The following is a 17,364-nucleotide window of genomic DNA, read 5'->3' as shown; positions in this document are numbered from 1 at the left end:
GTCCCGGTTGGTGCCACCAACCGGGACCAAAGGCCTTGTGCTGCTGCGCCCGCGTCGAAAGTTTAGTCCCACCTCGCTAGTTGAGAGGGGCGCGCAGTGGTTTATAAGCCCCACTGCCGCTCCCCTCTCGAGCTCCTCTCCATTGCAGGCTTACGGGCCTAATTGTCACTGCTATGCCTGATGGGCCTACTGGGCCTTCTGCGGGCCTGAATCCTGGCCCATCGATGGGTTTCTAGTCGTATTCACGTCGTGGTGGCCCAGTAGGTGGCATATTTTTTTATTTTTTGCCTGTTTTTTTGTTTTCTTTTTTGCTTTATTTATTTTGTTTTGTTTCTACTTACAACAAAAAACTTATTTATTTTATTTTATTTTGTTTCTAATTACTTATTTATTTTACTTTATGATAATTCTTTTTGCTATTAAAGTTTCTAACAAAAAAAGTTCTTTATGAAAATTCTTTTTGCTTTCAATGATTTTGAACAGAAAATACTTCGATAATTTTAGTTGCATCAATTTTATATAATTTTAGTTTCAATAATACTAGAGGTTGCTTATAATGTTTTGAACAGAAAATACTTTGATAATTTTAGTTTCATAAATTTTATTTATGTTATTATAGTTTATTTTATTTTGTTTGTACTTATATATTTTATTAAAGTTTATATTATTTTGTTTCTAATTACTTATTTATTTTATTTGTTATTTTTCATGCACCATTTTTCATGCATTTACTGATTATTTTGAGCTATAAGACCCTAAAATTGAAAAGCATTTCAAATGAACTCTGAAAAGGTTGAAAGTTGGCATGATATCATCATTTCATCCACATAGCATGTGCAAGAAAGTTGAGAGGGTTACGGCAAAAACTGGATGCACTTCGTGTACAAAACGGACAATCTCTTTCGAAGTATCAGGATTTCATAGGGAAACTCGTCTGTTACAAAGGGATTTTATTTTTTTACACATATTTGAACTCCTGACTTTTTGTGTGTTCAAAATGCACCATTCAAAACCACATCATCAATTTTCAACCCTTTCTGACTTCATTTCTTATTTTTCATGCATTTATTGATTATTTTGAGCTATAAGACCCTGAAATTGAAAAGCATTTCAAATGAACTCTGAAAAGGTTGAAAGTTGGCATCGTATCATCATTTCATCCACATAGCATGTGCAAGAAAGTTGAGAGGGTTACGGTAAAAACTGGATGCACTTTGTGTACAAAACGGACAATGGTATCATACTCGTCTGTTACAAAGTTGGCATGGTATCATCATAATAGTTGCGGGAGAAATTCTTCACTCTTTCTTCGCTTGTGTCATTTGCTTATTGCGTCGTAACCATGGATAATCTTCATCATTTATCAGGATGCTTGGGTCAGCCTTGACTTTGAAGGGAGGAATTTCATGAAACTTTTCATAATCTTCAGACATGTCTGTCTTGCCCTCCACTCCCACGATGCCCTTTTTTCTGAAAGAACTATGTGGCGCTTTGGCTCATCGTATGATGTATTCGCTTCCTTATCTTTTCTTTTTCTCGGTTTGGTAGACATGTCCTTCACATAGATAACCTGTGCCACATCATTGGCTAGGACGAACGGTTCGTCAGTGTACCCAAGATTTTTCAGATCCTCTGTTGTCATTCCGTACTGTGGGTCTACCTGTACCCCGCCTCCTGACAGATTGACCCATTTGCACTTAAACAAGGGACCTTAAAATCATGTCCGTAGTCAAGTTCCCATATGTCCACTATGTAACCATAATATGTGTCCTTTCCCCTCTCGGTTGCTGCATCAAAGCGGACTCCGCTGTTTTGGTTGGTGCTCTTTTGATCTTGGGCGATCATGTAAAATGTATTCCCATTTATCTCGTATCCTTTGTAAGTCAATACAGTCAAAGATGGTCCCCTTGACAACGAGTACAGCTCATCACAAACAGTGTTGTCACCTCTGAGACGTGTTTCCAACCAACTGCTGAAAGTCCTGATGTGTTCACATGTAATCCAGTCATCGCACTGCTCCGGGTGTTTGGAGCGCAGACTGTTCTTGTGTTCATCGACATACGGGGTCACCAAGGTAGAGTTCTGTAGAACTGTGTAGTGTGCTTGAGACCAAGAATGCCCGTCCCTGCATATTATTGAGTCCGCTCCTAGCGTGCCTTTTCCAGTCAGTCTCCCCTCATACTGCGATTTAGGGAGACCTATCTTCTTAAGGCCAGGAATGAAGTCAACACAAAACCCAATGACATCCTCTGTTTGATGGCCCATGGAGATGCTTCCTTCTGGCCTAGCGCGGTTACGGACATATTTCTCTAGGACTCCCATGAACCTCTCAAAGGGGAACATATTGTGTAGAAATACGGGCCCCAGAATGACAATCTCGTCGACTAGATGAACTAGGACGTGCGTCATGATATTGAAGAAGGATGGTGGGAACACAAGCTCGAAACTGACAAGACATTGCGCCACATCACTCCTTAGCCTTGGTATGATTTCTGGATTGATCACCTTCTAAGAGATTGCATTGAGGAATGCACATAGCTTCACAATGGCTAATCGGACGTTTTCCGGTAGAAGCCCCCTCAATGCAACCGGAAGCAGTTGCGTCATAATCACGTGGCAGTCATGAGACTTTAGGTTCTGAAACTTTTTCTCTGGCATATTTATTATTCCCTTTATATTCGACGAGAAGCCAGTCGGGACCTTCATACTGAGCAGGCATTCAAAGAAGATTTTTTTCTCTTTTTTCGTAAGAGCGTAGCTGGCAGGACCTTCATACTGCTTCGGAGGCATGCCGTCTTTTTCGTGCAAACGTTGCAGGTCCTCCCGTGCCTCAGGTGTATCTTTTGTCTTCCCATACACGCCCAAGAAGCCTAGCAGGTTCACACAAAGGTTCTTCGTCACGTGCATCACGTCGATTGAAGAGCGGACCTCTAGGTCTTTCCAGTAGGGTAGGTCCCAAAATATAGATTTCTTCTTCCACATGGGTGCGTGTCCCTCAGCGTCATTCGGAACAGCTAGTCCGCTGGGACCCTTTCCAAAGATTACGTGTAAATCATTGACCATAGCAAGTACATGATCACCGGTACGCATGGCGGGCTTCTTCCGGTGATCTGCCTCGCCTTTGAAATGATTACCTTTCTTTCGACATTGATGGTTGGTCGGAAGAAATCGACGATGGCCCAGGTACACATTCTTCCTGCATTTGTCCAGGTATATACTTTCAGTGTCATCTAAACAGTGCGTGCATGCGTGGTATCCCTTGTTTGTCTGTCCTGAAAGGTTACTGAGAGCGGGCCAATCATTGATGGTTACAAACAGCAACGCGTGCAGGTTAAATTCCTCATGTTTGTGCTCATCCCATGTACGTACACCGTTTTCATTCCACAGCTGTAAAAGTTCTTCAACTAATGGCCTTAGGTACACATCAATGTCGTTGCCGGGTTGCTTAGGGCCTTGGATGAGAACTGGCATCATAATGAACTTCCGCTTCATGCACATCCAAGGAGGAAGGTTATACATACATAGAGTCACGGGCCAGGTGCTGTGATTGTTGCTCTGCTCCCCGAAAGGATTAATGCCATCCGCGCTTAAACCAAACCATACGTTCCTTGGGTCAGCTGCAAACTCAGCCCAGTACTTTCTCTCGATTTTTCTCCACTGCGACCCGTCAGCGGGTGCTCTCAACTTCCCGTCTTTCTTACGGTCCTCACTGTGCCATCGCATCAACTTGGCATGCTCTTCGTTTCTGAACAGACGTTTCAACCGTGGTATTATAGAAGCATACCACATCACCTTCGCAGGAACCCTCTTCCTGGGGGGCTCGCCGTCAACATCACCAGGGTCATCTCGCCTGATCTTATACCGCAATGCACCACATACCGGGCATGCGTTCAGATCCTTGTACGCACCGCGGTAGAGGATGCAGTCATTAGGGCGTGCATGTATCTTCTGCACCTCCAATCCTAGAGGGCATACGACCTTCTTTGCTGTGTATGTACTGTCGGGCAATTCGTTATCCTTTGGAAGCTTCTTCTTCAATATTTTCAATAGCTTCTCAAATCCTTTGTCAGGCACAGCATTCTCTGCCTTCCACTACAGCAATTCCAGTACGGTACCAAGCTTTGTGTTGCCATCTTCGCAATTGGGGTACAACCCTTTTTTGTGATCCTCTAACATGCGATCGAACTTCAGCTTCTCCTTTTGACTTTCGCATTGCGTCCTTGCATCGTCAATGACCCGGCGGAGATCATCATCATCGGGCACTGGTTCCTCTTGATCTTCAGCAGCTTCCCCCGTTGCAGCATCATTGGGCACATCGTCTGGTTCCTCTTGATCTTCAGCAGCTTCCCCCGTTGCAGCATCACCGTATTCAGGGGGCACATAGTTGTCATCGTCCTCTTCTTCTTCGCCGTCTTCCATCATAACCCCTATTTCTCCGTGCCTCGTCCAAACATTATAGTGTGGCATGCAACCCTTGTAAAGCAGGTGGGTGTGAAGGATTTTTCGGTCAGAGTAAGACTTCGTATTCCCACATTTAGGGCATGGACAACACATAAAACCATTCTGCTTGTTTACCTCAGCCACTTCGAGAAAATCATGCACGCCCTTAATGTACTCAGAGGTGTGTCTGTCACCGTACATCCATTGCCGGTTCATCTGCGTGCATTATATATAATTAAGTGTGTCAAAAACCATTACAGAACATCATGAATAGATAATTAAGTGACCAAATTAATAGAAGTTCATCATCACATTAAAACCAAAGTACATACATAGTACTCATCTAACAACATATAGCTCTCCAGAGCATCTAATTAATTAAACCATACATTGAAACTATGTAAAACATTTCAATGCGAAAACAAATGCGATCATAATCGCAACCAAGGTAACAATTGATCCAACGGCATAATGATACCAAGCCTCGGTATGAATGGCATATTTTCTAATCTTTCTAATCTTCAAGCGCATTGCATCCATCTTGATCTTGTGATCATCGACGACATCCGCAACATGCAACTCCAATATCATCTTCTCCTCCTCAATTTTTTTTATTTTTTCCTTCAAGAAATTGTTTTCTTCTTCAACTAAATTTAACCTCTCGACAATAGGGTCGGTTGGAATTTCCGGTTCACATACCTCCTAGATAAATAAAATCTATGTCACGTTGGTCGGCATAATTTTCATAAACAATAAATGAACCAATAGTTATAAAGATAATATATACCACATCCGAATCATAGACAGGACGAGGGCCGACGGGGGCGGATACCAAAACCATCGCACTATATAATAACAAGCAATAAAATAGTAAGAAAATTAGACAAGTATCTATTTAGAGTAAGAATTTTTTTCTTTCAGAAAGAAGATAAGAACAAGAGGCTCACCACGGTGGTGCCGGCGACGAGATCGGCGCGGGCGATCGACGGCGGTGAAGACGGGAATGGGACGTGACGGGCCGCTAAACCTAGACAAATCTCGAGGAAAATGGAGCTTTGAGGTCGAGCTTCGAGAGGAGAAAGCTTAACTAGTGTGGCTCGGGCATTTCATCGAACACCTCATGTGCATAGGAGGTGAGCTAGAGCACCACAAAGCCCTCCCCTCGCCGGCCAGAGAAAAACAGAGCACTGGAGTGCTCTGCTCGCGGGCGAGGGGTATATATAGGCACCTCATTGGTCCCGGTTCGTGGCATGAACCGGGACTAAAGGGCAGCCTGTGGTCCCGGTTCAAGCCACCAACCGGGACCAATGGTGGTGGGCCAGGAGTGAGGCCCATTGGTCCCGGTTCGTCTCGCCAACCGGGACCAAAGGGGCCAGACGAACCGGGACCAATGCCCCCACGAGGCCCGGCAAGCCCCTGGCCTCACGAACCGGGACCAGTGCCCCCATTGGTCCCGGTTCTGGACTGAACCGGGACTAATGGGCTGACCCGGCCTGAACCAAAGCCCTCTTTTCTACTAGTGAGGGGAGCGGAGGTGCGGCGCGGCTGTAGGAGGAGGGCGGGGGCTCCCCGGTGCGGGGCGGCGCCGCCGCACGGGGGAGGTGAGGCACGGGGGAGGGGAGGGTTCACGGGGGAGGTCTGCGTGGTCTGGCGATCTGGAGTCTCTGCCTCCAGGATAAACATCCTTCGTGGCTGTCACTGCCTCAAAAAGATTGAGCATTGTGAACTCCGGATCAATAGGCACTTCAAGTCGATGAGTAGAAGTAACATTTTGGTATTTCGAGGTGCTGAAGTGTTGCGGTATATCTGTCGCCCTTCAGATGCTGACGTCTGAAGCAAGTATTTCGTTTGTAGAAACAAGAGAATCTGAAGCTATACCGCTTATAACTTTTTTTGTAACTTGCATACCTGCAATGTGTTCCTGCAAGCTTCCTTCCGACATGTACTCGTACACAAGTGCCATGTACTCCCATCCTTGCAGTAACTGTTAGAATTAATGGGCTAGGCCCATAGCAATTTCTGAAATCTCAAAGCCCATGTGTAAAATGGCAAGTGGTGGTGCTAAGTTTAGTCCCACCTTGGAAGTTGAATAAGAGTTGGACCTCTTTATATAGTGGGTTCTCTCCACCACTCTAAGTGGTGTGTGAGAAGAGAAAGGGAAAACCACACGCGCGCGCTCGCTCGCCTCGCCTCGCCTGGCCTGGCCGTGGCGTGGCGTGGCGTGGCGTGGCGAGGCGAGGTGGCGCGGACATGCGCGTGAATGGTCCGCCGAAATCCGGTCCGTCTCCTTGCAGGAGCACAGCTTCCTTTTGCCGTTTTATTTTTATGTCTTGGCAGACAAGTTTTTGATTTCTTGTCCGGTAAGTATACGAATTAGAAACCGAGTCGGTTTGGGATTGTGGTCGCGACACAATACCGCCTCTGGTCCTAATATATATACAGCTACCGGCTGCGGCCAGATACACACCGAAAAACACCTAGGGTTTTGCCTCATCTCACAACTTGCGCCGCAATCGTAGTCTACTCCATCCCAAACGCCGGCGTGCATCGGCGCGTGGGAGAGCAGGTCTCCGGAACCGTTCGTCTTTGCGATCCTGCACCGGGAGAGGACGAATTAGGTTTTTGGGAAGCGCTGTGCGCGACTGCTCACATTCGTCATCACGGGTCGTCTTCCGTCCAAGTCGGGCGGTGCTACTCATCGCCGTCAGCAGCAGATCGTCGCCAACATCGTCATCAACACTGTCGCACCCATAATAGCTAACGATCAGTACGTCCAACATCCTCTGTTCATGTCTGTTTCTACAGCTATTGTTACGTGTTTGCTGCTGTTATGCATGTCTTGCTGTTCTTCTAGTTTGCTAGATTATTGCATGCTAGTATCTCTTCTAGTCATGAATTATTTACTGGAATTAATCATGAACTTGCCTAATATTCCAACAATCCAAAAACCTAATTCTAGGCAATTTCCTGAGTTAACTATGGCTGGATTCGCTGATGCACTGAGGCCGGATAAGTTTACCGGTGTGCACTTTAAGAGGTGGCAGGTGAAGACCACGCTCTGGCTTACTGCTCTGAAAGTTTTCCACGCTAGTGTTGGTGCTCCAGAGGGAATGACCGACGAAGATCGGAGAAAATTCCAGGAAGCCAATACTATGTTTGTGGGATGCATTCTGAGTGTTCTTGCTGACCGTCTGTGTGATGTGTACATGCACATAAACGACAGAAAAATTCTGTGGGATGCACTGAATGCAAAATTCGGTGCAACAGATGCAGGCAGTGAACTGTACATCATGGAGAGTTTTCATGACTACAAGATGGTGAATAACCGTTCTGTGGTTGAACAAGCTCATGAGATACAGTGCATTGTGAAGGAACTTGAACTCCTTAAATGTGTTCTACCCGACAAATTCGTGGCTGGGTGCATGATTGCAAAGTTGCCTCCTTCATGGAGGAATTTCGCCACAACTCTGAAGCATAAGAGACAGGAGATATCAGTTGAAGATCTGATTGCATCTCTTGATGTTGAGGAAAAAGCTCGGGCTAAAGATACTACTGAAAAAGGAGGTGAGGTTCAGCCTACTGCTAACATGGTGCAGAGGTACCCACAGAACAAGAACAAAGGGAAGAACAAACCTGTTTTCAACAAGCCTACCAAGACTACTACCTTCAAGAAGAAGAAGTTCAACAAGGCTGAGCTAGAGTGCTACGCCTGTGGGAAGCCTGGACACTTTTCCAAGGAATGCCCTGAACGTGCAGACCGCAGAGGGAAAACAAGCTCCAAGACTGTCAACATGGTGACCGCTAGCAATACTGATGGGTATGGTAATTTACCTATTGTGCTTTCAGTATTTCAATCATCTTCGTGGTGGATTGATTCGGGTGCTAACGTTCATGTGTGTGCTGACATCTCCCTGTTTACTTCTTATCAGGTCGCAAGGGATTCTTCCGTCCTAATGGGGAATGGGTCACATGCTTTTGTTCGTGGCATTGGCACGGTGGATCTGAAGTTTACTTCGGGAAAGATCGTGCAACTAAGGAACGTGCAGCATGTCCCTACTATGAACAAGAATCTAGTTAGCGGCTCCCTTCTATGTCGAGATGGATTTAAGGTAGTTTTAGAGTCCAATAAAGTAATCGTGTCAAGATTTGGACAATTTATAGGAAAAGGCTATGAGTGCGGAGGCTTGTTCCGCTTTTCTCTTTCAGATTTTTGCAATAAGTCAATAAACCAAATTTGTGCTAGTGTTAATGATGATGCAAGTATTTGGCACTCTCGTTTATGTCATATTAATTTTGGTTTAATGTCTCGGCTATCCAGCATGAGTTTAATTCCGAACTTCACAGTTGCCAAAGGTTCTAAGTGCCATAGTTGTGTGCAATCTAAGCAACCTCGAAAGCCTCATAAGGCTGCCGAGGAGAGAAACTTGGCACCTCTAGAACTCATACATTCTGATCTTTGTGAGATGAATGGTGTGTTGACAAAAGGTGGAAAGACATATTTCATGACTTTGATTGATGATGCGACTAGATTTTGCTATGTTTATTTGTTGCAAACTAAAGATGAAGCATTAGACTACTTTAAAATCTATAAAGCTGAAGTTGAAAATCAACTAGAGAGAAAGATCAAGCGTCTTAGGTCCGATCGTGGTGGAGAGTATTTTCCAAAAGTTTTTGATGAATTTTGTGAGGAACATGGTATTATTCATGAGAGGACGCCTCCCTATTCACCTCAATCAAATGGAGTGGCCGAGAGGAAAAACCGCACATTGACTGACTTGGTGAATGCCATGTTAGACACTGCTGGTTTATCTAAGGCATGGTGGGGGGAGGCTCTATTGACTTCATGTCATGTCCTGAATAGAGTTCCCAACAATAATAAAGAGAAAACCCCTTATGGGGAGTGGGTTGGGAGAAAACCATCACTTTCTTATTTGCGCACTTGGGGATGTTTGGCAAAGGTCAATATTCCTATTCCTAAGAAACGCAAACTTGGACCAAAGACAGTGGATTGTGTCTTTCTAGGGTATGCTCAACGGAGCATTGCTTATAGGTTTTTAGTGGTAAAATCTGAAGTACCTGATATGCATGTTGATACTATAATGGAATCTCGTGATGCAACATTTTTTGAGAACATATTTCCTATGAAAGATATGCATAGCATTGCTAGATTTTCTTCTGAGATAATTCCTGAATCTAGTACAACTGATGAATATTTCGAACAATCACATGAGGAAGTCCTTGAGAAGGATAACAATGAAGTTCCTAGAAGGAACAAGAGACAAAGGATTGCAAAATCCTTTGGTGATGATTTCATTGTATACCTTGTGGATGACACACCCAAGACGATTGCAGAAGCATATGCATCTCCGGATGTAGATGATTGGAAAGAAGCTGTTCATAATGAGATGGACTCAATTCTTTCTAATGGAACTTGGGAACTAACTGATAGACCATATGGTTGTAAACCTGTGGGCTGTAAGTGGGTGTTCAAAAAGAAGCTAAAGCCTGATGGTACTATTGATAAGTACAAGGCGCGGCTAGTGGCCAAGGGCTACACTCAGAAAGAAGGCGAAGATTACTTTGACACCTATTCACCCGTTGCTAGAATGACCACCATTCGAGTGTTACTTTCCTTGGCTGCCTCTTATGGTCTTATCATTCATCAAATGGATGTAAAGACAGCTTTTCTCAATGGAGAGTTGGAAGAGGAGATCTATATGGATCAGCCTGACGGGTTTGTGGTAAAGGGTGAAGAGAGAAAGGTGTGCAAGTTGTTAAAATCTTTGTATGGTCTGAAACAGGCACCTAAGCAATGGCATGAGAAGTTTGAAAGAACACTGACTTCTGCAGGATTTGTCATTAACGAGGCTGATAGGTGTGTTTACTATCGCCATGGTGGGGGCAATAGTGTCATATTATGTTTGTATGTGGACGACATACTGATCTTTGGTACAAACATTAATGCAATTAATGAGGTCAAGTCTTTTCTATCAAAAAGTTTTGACATGAAAGATCTGGGAGAAGCCGATGTAATTCTAAACATCAAACTTATTAAGGATGAGAGTGGGATTACATTAACGCAATCTCACTATGTTGAGAAGGTCTTGAACCGATTCGGTTTTATGGATAGCAAGCCTTCTCCAACACCTTATGGTCCCAGCGTGACACTCAGAAAGAACAAGAAAGAAACGAGAGATCAATTAAGATACTCTCAAATTGTCGGTTCACTCATGTACTTAGCTAGCGCTACAAGACCAGATATCTCTTTTGCTGTGAGCAAACTGAGTAGGTTCATGTCCAACCCGGGTGATGATCATTGGCATGCACTAGAAAGGGTCTTGCGCTATCTGAGAGGTACTATGAGTTACGGAATTACTTATTCAGGGCATCCTGCTGTGCTAGAAGGATATAGTGATTCAAATTGGATCTCCGATGTTGATGTACTTTACGCAACAAGTGGGTATGTATTTACTCATGGTGGTGGCGCAGTGTCATGGAGGTCTTGCAAGCAAACCATATTGACAAGGTCAACTATGGAAGCAGAATTAACTGCTTTGGACACAGCTACTGTTGAGGCAGAATGGCTGCGTGAGCTCTTGATGGACTTGCCGGTTGTTGAAAAACTTGTACCGGCTATTCTTATGAATTGTGATAACCAAACGGTTATCGCTAAAGTGAACAATTCTAAAGATAATGCAAAGTCATCAAGACACGTGAAAAGACGTTTGAAGTCTGTCAGGAAGTTGAGAAACTCCGGAGTAATAACTGTTACGTATATACAAACAGACAAAAACCTGGCAGATCCCTTTACAAAGGGACTATCACGAAATGTGATAGATATTGCATCGAGGGAGATGGGTATGAGACCCATAGATGTTACACCATAGTAGTAACCCAACCTTTGTGATCGGAGATCCCGTGAATTAGGATCTGGGAAGAACAAGCTATTGGTTAACTGAGGAGAGTAATAACTTATGATCGTCTCCAAGTGAAGATGCAAAACTCTCAGATCTGTAAGGCAGGTTGGCAACATGCCTTAATGTGGTTCTATTGGCTATAATTAGCAAAGATGCTGTCCTACAGAGCAGTCTTGAAAGAACACACCTATATGAGTTCTGACTGTAAACGTCGCAGTCTATGAGGTTTGGGTGATCTCTACTAAGCTCACGAAGAGACCAGGGAGTATGACGTATAAGCTCCAAACCGCGGGGTAGCCTACTGGCGGTCAGGTACTGGTTAAGACTTTGAGTGAAACCTGTTCACACAAAACTAGCAATTCAAGGCATAGTCCATTGTCAAGTTGTGAATGGATGTAGCTTAAAGTTCTAGGCAGAAGTTCAACTTAACAGTCTCTGCTGAAACACTGGTATATTAAACAAGTGGTGAGAGAAGGCAAATCTCTAAATGGGTATTTGAGATCTGGTGGGGGATTGTTAGAATTAATGGGCTAGGCCCATAGCAATTTCTGAAATCTCAAAGCCCATGTGTAAAATGGCAAGTGGTGGTGCTAAGTTTAGTCCCACCTTGGAAGTTGAAGAAGAGTTGGACCTCTTTATATAGTGGGTTCTCTCCACCACTCTAAGTGGTGTGTGAGAAGAGAAAGGGAAAACCACACGCGCGCGCTCGCTCGCCTCGCCTGGCCGGGCCGGGCCGGGCCGGGCCGGGCCGGGCCGGGCCGTGGCGTGGCGTGGCGTACATGCGACATGCGCGTGAATGGTCCGCCTCTGGTCCTAATATATATACAGCTACCGGCTGCGGCCAGATACACACCGAAAAACACCTAGGGTTTTGCCTCATCTCACAACTTGCGCCGCCATCGTAGTCTACTCCATCCCAAACGCCGGCGTGCATCGGCGCGTGGGAGAGCAGGTCTCTGGAACCGTTCGTCTTTGCGATCCTGCACCGGGAGAGGACGAATTAGGTTTTTGGGAAGCGCTGTGCGCGACTGCTCAAATTCGTCATCACGGGTCGTCTTCCGTCCAAGTCGGGCGGTGCTACTCATCGTCGTATTCATCGCCGTCAGCAGCAGATCGTCGCCAACATCGTCATCAACACTGTCGCACCCATAATAGCTAACGATCAGTACGTCCAACATCCTCTGTTCATGTCTGTTTCTACAGCTATTGTTACGTGTTTGCTGCTGTTATGCATGTCTTGCTATTCTTCTAGTTTGCTAGATTATTGCATGCTAGTATCTCTTCTAGTCATGAATTATTTACTGGAATTAATCATGAACTTGCCTAATATTCCAACAGTAACCAATCATGGAGACAAGATTCTTGTGATGAATCCGGGTCAGAATTTGAGCCTGAAAAGATGTTCAGGACCCTTCGAAAGTCACCACTTAATTTCTTGACATCGGCTGCCTAGAGTTATAGAAACACCAATATATTCAAGTAATGCTTGGAAATTCTACCTCTGCGAGGAACTCCTTGACTCCTTGACTGGAAGAATGAGATCGCAACTTCACCGCCACTTCAGTGCCATCCCCAGGAAGCCGAGATAGACGCACCCAAACCCTCCCTGGCCTAGCACTTTTTGGAAGTTGTTTGTTACCATCTGGAGCTCCTGGTAAGTGAACCGACGGCTCTCAAGTCTTAGTGAACTGTCCCCACAGCCAACATTCGCTGGCGTATAGCTCGGTGTGGTCTCATTCTGCGGCTTTACGGAGCTGTTCATTGATCCTTCATAGGCGCCGAATGGCACAGCTAGCTTTAGTAGTGATCATGAATATGAAGAAATATATCAGAATAATTATGGTGCTCATGCCGAAGAATCACCTGGGTGTTTTCGTCTTAGCAAGCAAAAAAGCAGTACTGCGGATACTATCACCACAACTACAACTACAGGGATAGCAATGTAGATGGCCAGTTTGCTCTTTGTTTTTGTAGCACTAGCAGCTCGCTGACATGAGGTGCCGTTGACGCAAAGGCCTGGATTGTTTCCATATCTAGCCAAAAGATGGAACGAATAAGTTTCATGAAAAGTTGTGAAGTAGAATGTGTGAATTAGCTAAAGAGGACAAAAGAATCGGGTTTGCAATTACTTATATGACGAGTGAATTGTAGAAAACCATCACATTGAAGCCTAGGTTTGCAGAAAACACTCTTTTACGAATTTCTGCCAGAAAGCACTAATTCTAAGCTTAATCTTTTGCAAAAAACACTGACCAGTCACTTTGGGCATTTTAACCTCAATTATGACATGTGGGGCCCTTTTTTGTGACGTGGCGAAACAGTTCTAGCTAGACGTCGTTAGATGTTTTTTTTGCCAAAAGCTCCTTCCTGAACAAACGGAACAACCAACCCACCCCTCTCCCCCGTCCGTGCTCAGGGGCCCCGCCGCCGGCAACCACTGGTCCCGCCACCGGCAGACCTGCTCAGGACGCCGCCCGTCCTTTCCTCCCGAGACCTTCTCTCTCTCACTTCTACAGGTCGTGCCGCCGAAGCACGCAGCACAATCCGCCCCCAAATCCTCACTGCCTCGCCGCTCTTCAGCTGTCTGCCGCCGGATCGAGCTCCGCCGCCGCAGAAAACCTTCAGATCTGGCAGGCGTCATCGACCACAGGCCGGCCCTGCATCCGCCTCGTCCGCCTGAGGGGCGCCTCGCAACCCACCTGCGCCAACCTCCGCCATGGCCATGCCACATAGGAAGCGCATGCAGCAGCTCGCGTTCTTGCCGCCGGGGGCCTCTGTCAGTCAAGACCACCAGGGCCTCCACCGGCCAAGACCACCAGCTGCCGTGGGCCTCCGCCGGCCAAGACCACCAGCCGCCGCGGGCCGCCGCCAGCACCTCGCCCCGTCGCCCCGTCTCCTTCTCCAACTCCGCTCAGCAACATGTCCTTGCTGGAGTGCATCGTAGCTAGCCTCCCGACGGCGGCTCCCGGTGCCGGAGATGGGCGAGGCGACGGCCTGGACGCCGGGCGACAACCTCGAGCCCGAGCTTGGGGATGGCCTGCTGCGCGTGGGGTGAGGCGGCCAAGGGCCTGATTGCTTTTTCATGTTCTAATTGAAGGGTGCCCGTGCAAAAATGTCAGGGACTATTTGGTAATTTCATATCACACTTTGTCTAACGCCTTCTGGGACCAACAGTTACGCCATGTCAGCTTTTGTGTGACCCACCTGTCATAATTGAGGTTAAAATGCCCAAAGAGACCGGTCAGTGTTTTTTGCAAAAGATTAAGCTCAGAATTAGTGCTTTCTGGCAGAAATTCGTAAAAGAGTGTTTCTGCAAACCTAGGCTTCAATGTGGTGGTTTTCTGCAATTCACTCCTTATGTGACTGACAACAAATACCTTAGACTCAGGGACCCATCTTGGACTCTTTTCAGAAGTCCAAAGGGAATTGATCCACTAAGCTGGTTGCCTGACAAATCTCTAAACAACAGAAATAACAGAACTATTTACATGACCACCGGTAATTCACGAGAATGTGTACAATTTGAAAAGAGTCGCCCGACGTACAGAACTGTCAATGAAGATAGATGTGAAAGGGCGTCTGGAATTGAGCCTATCAAGTTGTTGTTTGACAGATCCCTACAAGATACGAAACAAGTCTAGTTAATTCTTATCAATTTTGATACAGACACTACAACATGGACAAAATAGGCCCGGTAGTAACTTCAAACATACAAGTATTGGACAGCTTTGAGATTTGCGAAAGAAGATGTTATATCACCATTTAGACCACTGAAGGACAGGTCTCTACATAGAGAAAATATCAGGCGGATTAGTTTCAATGCATGTAGCTAGTAATTATATAACCCTTCCCCAATTGGTGATGAACATAAGTCAGTATTGGTTGTGAATATGAACTACTTACACACTTTTTATCCTTGGAGGGCTAGTAGCGGCATAGTTACAGACAACTTATCCCACGCCATGGTTTTGGGGAGGCATGGGTCGCCCATCCAGTTGTTTTGCACCTCATACTTCGCCTTGATCGCCATGATGGCATGTACTGCAGTTAGTCACACCCAAGTTTCTTAGTATTCCCTTCGTTCCATAATGTAGTGCATATAGATTTTTTTTTCAAAAGTTAAACCTTGTAACTTTTACCGTATTTATAGGGAAAAATATCACCATGCAAGCTAGCCCGTGTGTGCATCGATGTTTCAAATAGCAGGTTGTGCCATTTAGCAGCGACTTGGTGAGAAGCTATGAAAAGTTATAGCAGAGCTATAGAGAAGCTAAGCCCAATTTAACTTTTTCTTAAATCATGAAAAATTGAAAAAATAAATATGCAATCAGACATCATATACGATATTTTGCATATACTTGACATATACACATGTTCGAACATCAAAACCCAAGCGCTAATCAGGTGTCCTAATTCAATAAGCAAGCTTTGCATCAATGTATTACTAGCATATATCAGAAACAAGAAGAAAGAATAAGGTAAAAGGATGATTTTGCATAGCGTCTTAGTGGGCTAATTAAGTGACGGATATGAACCTTTTGTTCCATATACACCTTATATATAAAAAAAATTAGAAACTACTCCCTCCCTTCCAAAATATATGACCCAACTTTATACTAACTTTGTATTAAAGTTAGTATAAAGTTGAGTCATCTATTTTGGAACGGAGGGAGTACATAAGAAGTCAAAAAATTCTGAAAATATTTTTAAAATAAACTTGACCTTTCATTGTACTTGTAAAAAATTCCACGAAAAGAAAAAACCCCGTTGACTTAAGGGCAAAAAAAAAGCATTAGGCCAAAATAGCGTGAATAGTGTGTTGTATATAGTAATGAGCTCTTTTACAGTGGTTGTAGAGTTACGACTTGTAATTTCATGTAACTCCCCTTCAGAATATTTTGGACCGTCAGATTTATACAATAATTTTATAACAAGCGTTTTGCAGAAAGACCCTTAAGTATTATGGTAATCAACCCGCAGTATACATAATAATTAAACGTTCCGCCGGCTGCAGGATCGGAGTTGCTTCCTCCCGATTCCCCTCCTCACCCCATACGAACCCTAGCTGCTGCACCAACGCAATCCCGCCGCCGCTTCAACGCCGCCCCGCAGTCTACCGGGACGTCGCTTCCCCGTGCCCTCGCACCGGTCCTCCTCCACACTCTCTCGCATCCCTCCGCGCCGACCTCGCCTCACTCCTCTCCGGTCGTCGTTGCTGCAAGTAGCGGGCGGAACGCATCAAATGGGAGCTACAAAGCTTAAGAAATTGACAACAGAAATAAACACCAACTTATCAAACCACTCCTACACAAACCGATACGAAGAGAACCACCGGTAGTAGCAAGCAAAATAACCAATCGATGGTCATGGTGAGCAGAGTCGATGCCCGAAATAAAATCATAGCAAGCCAAACCGTTGTTCTGCACTTTTGCTACGTACCTGATTGCTCGCGTGCCAGCCCAGAATTGAAGCTATGCAGGGCTGTAAAAGTGTAAAGAACGAGCCCATCTGCTGATACGCGAGCGCCCAGACGGCGCCGCTCCCCTCCCCTCGAGCTTGCAAAGCACGAGCTCGGCACGATTCCGTGGCGCAGTGGACTGGAGCATCCCCATAGAGAAGAGAAATGGGGGTGTATCACCCGACGAGCTCATGGGGAGTGCAGATCTGGCGACGGCGCAGCAGGGAGCTCTCGTGGAGGAGAAGCCTAGCGGCCTAGGATAGGGCGGCGACTGCGGCGGGAAGCGGAGGGCACGGGGGGTTCCTCACCTCGCCCAGGACGCGGTGGCCATCGGCCAATCGCGCCGGTCATCGCAGCGTCGAGCCGTCCGCCGGCAATCGGCATGACTCCTCGGAAAAGAAACGCAGGCGCACAGGTGCGCGCGACCGACCAAACGCGCCAGCGCTCAATGGCCCGGCCCAGTGCGGGATGCTATTGTTTGAGAAATTGTTTTTTCTGATCGGGAATTTCAGCCGGTTTTTTATGAAAATGTTTTCTGAATTTTAAAAC

General features: G+C 45.6%; 1 pseudogene; it reads right to left on the bottom strand.

Annotated features, from left to right (window-relative positions):
- The window catches only part of LOC123160150 (probable LRR receptor-like serine/threonine-protein kinase At1g51820), a 24,015-nt pseudogene extending 8,628 nt beyond the window's left edge, over window positions 1–15,387 (bottom strand).
- Window positions 15,388–17,364: the final 1,977 nt, after the last annotated feature.

The sequence above is a fragment of the Triticum aestivum genome, chromosome 1D (genome assembly GCF_018294505.1).
Source record: "Triticum aestivum cultivar Chinese Spring chromosome 1D, IWGSC CS RefSeq v2.1, whole genome shotgun sequence".
Lineage (NCBI taxonomy): Eukaryota > Viridiplantae > Streptophyta > Magnoliopsida > Poales > Poaceae > Triticum > Triticum aestivum.
The sequence above is the reverse complement of the archived record's forward strand: the minus strand, read 5'-3'. Positions and strand labels throughout refer to the sequence as shown.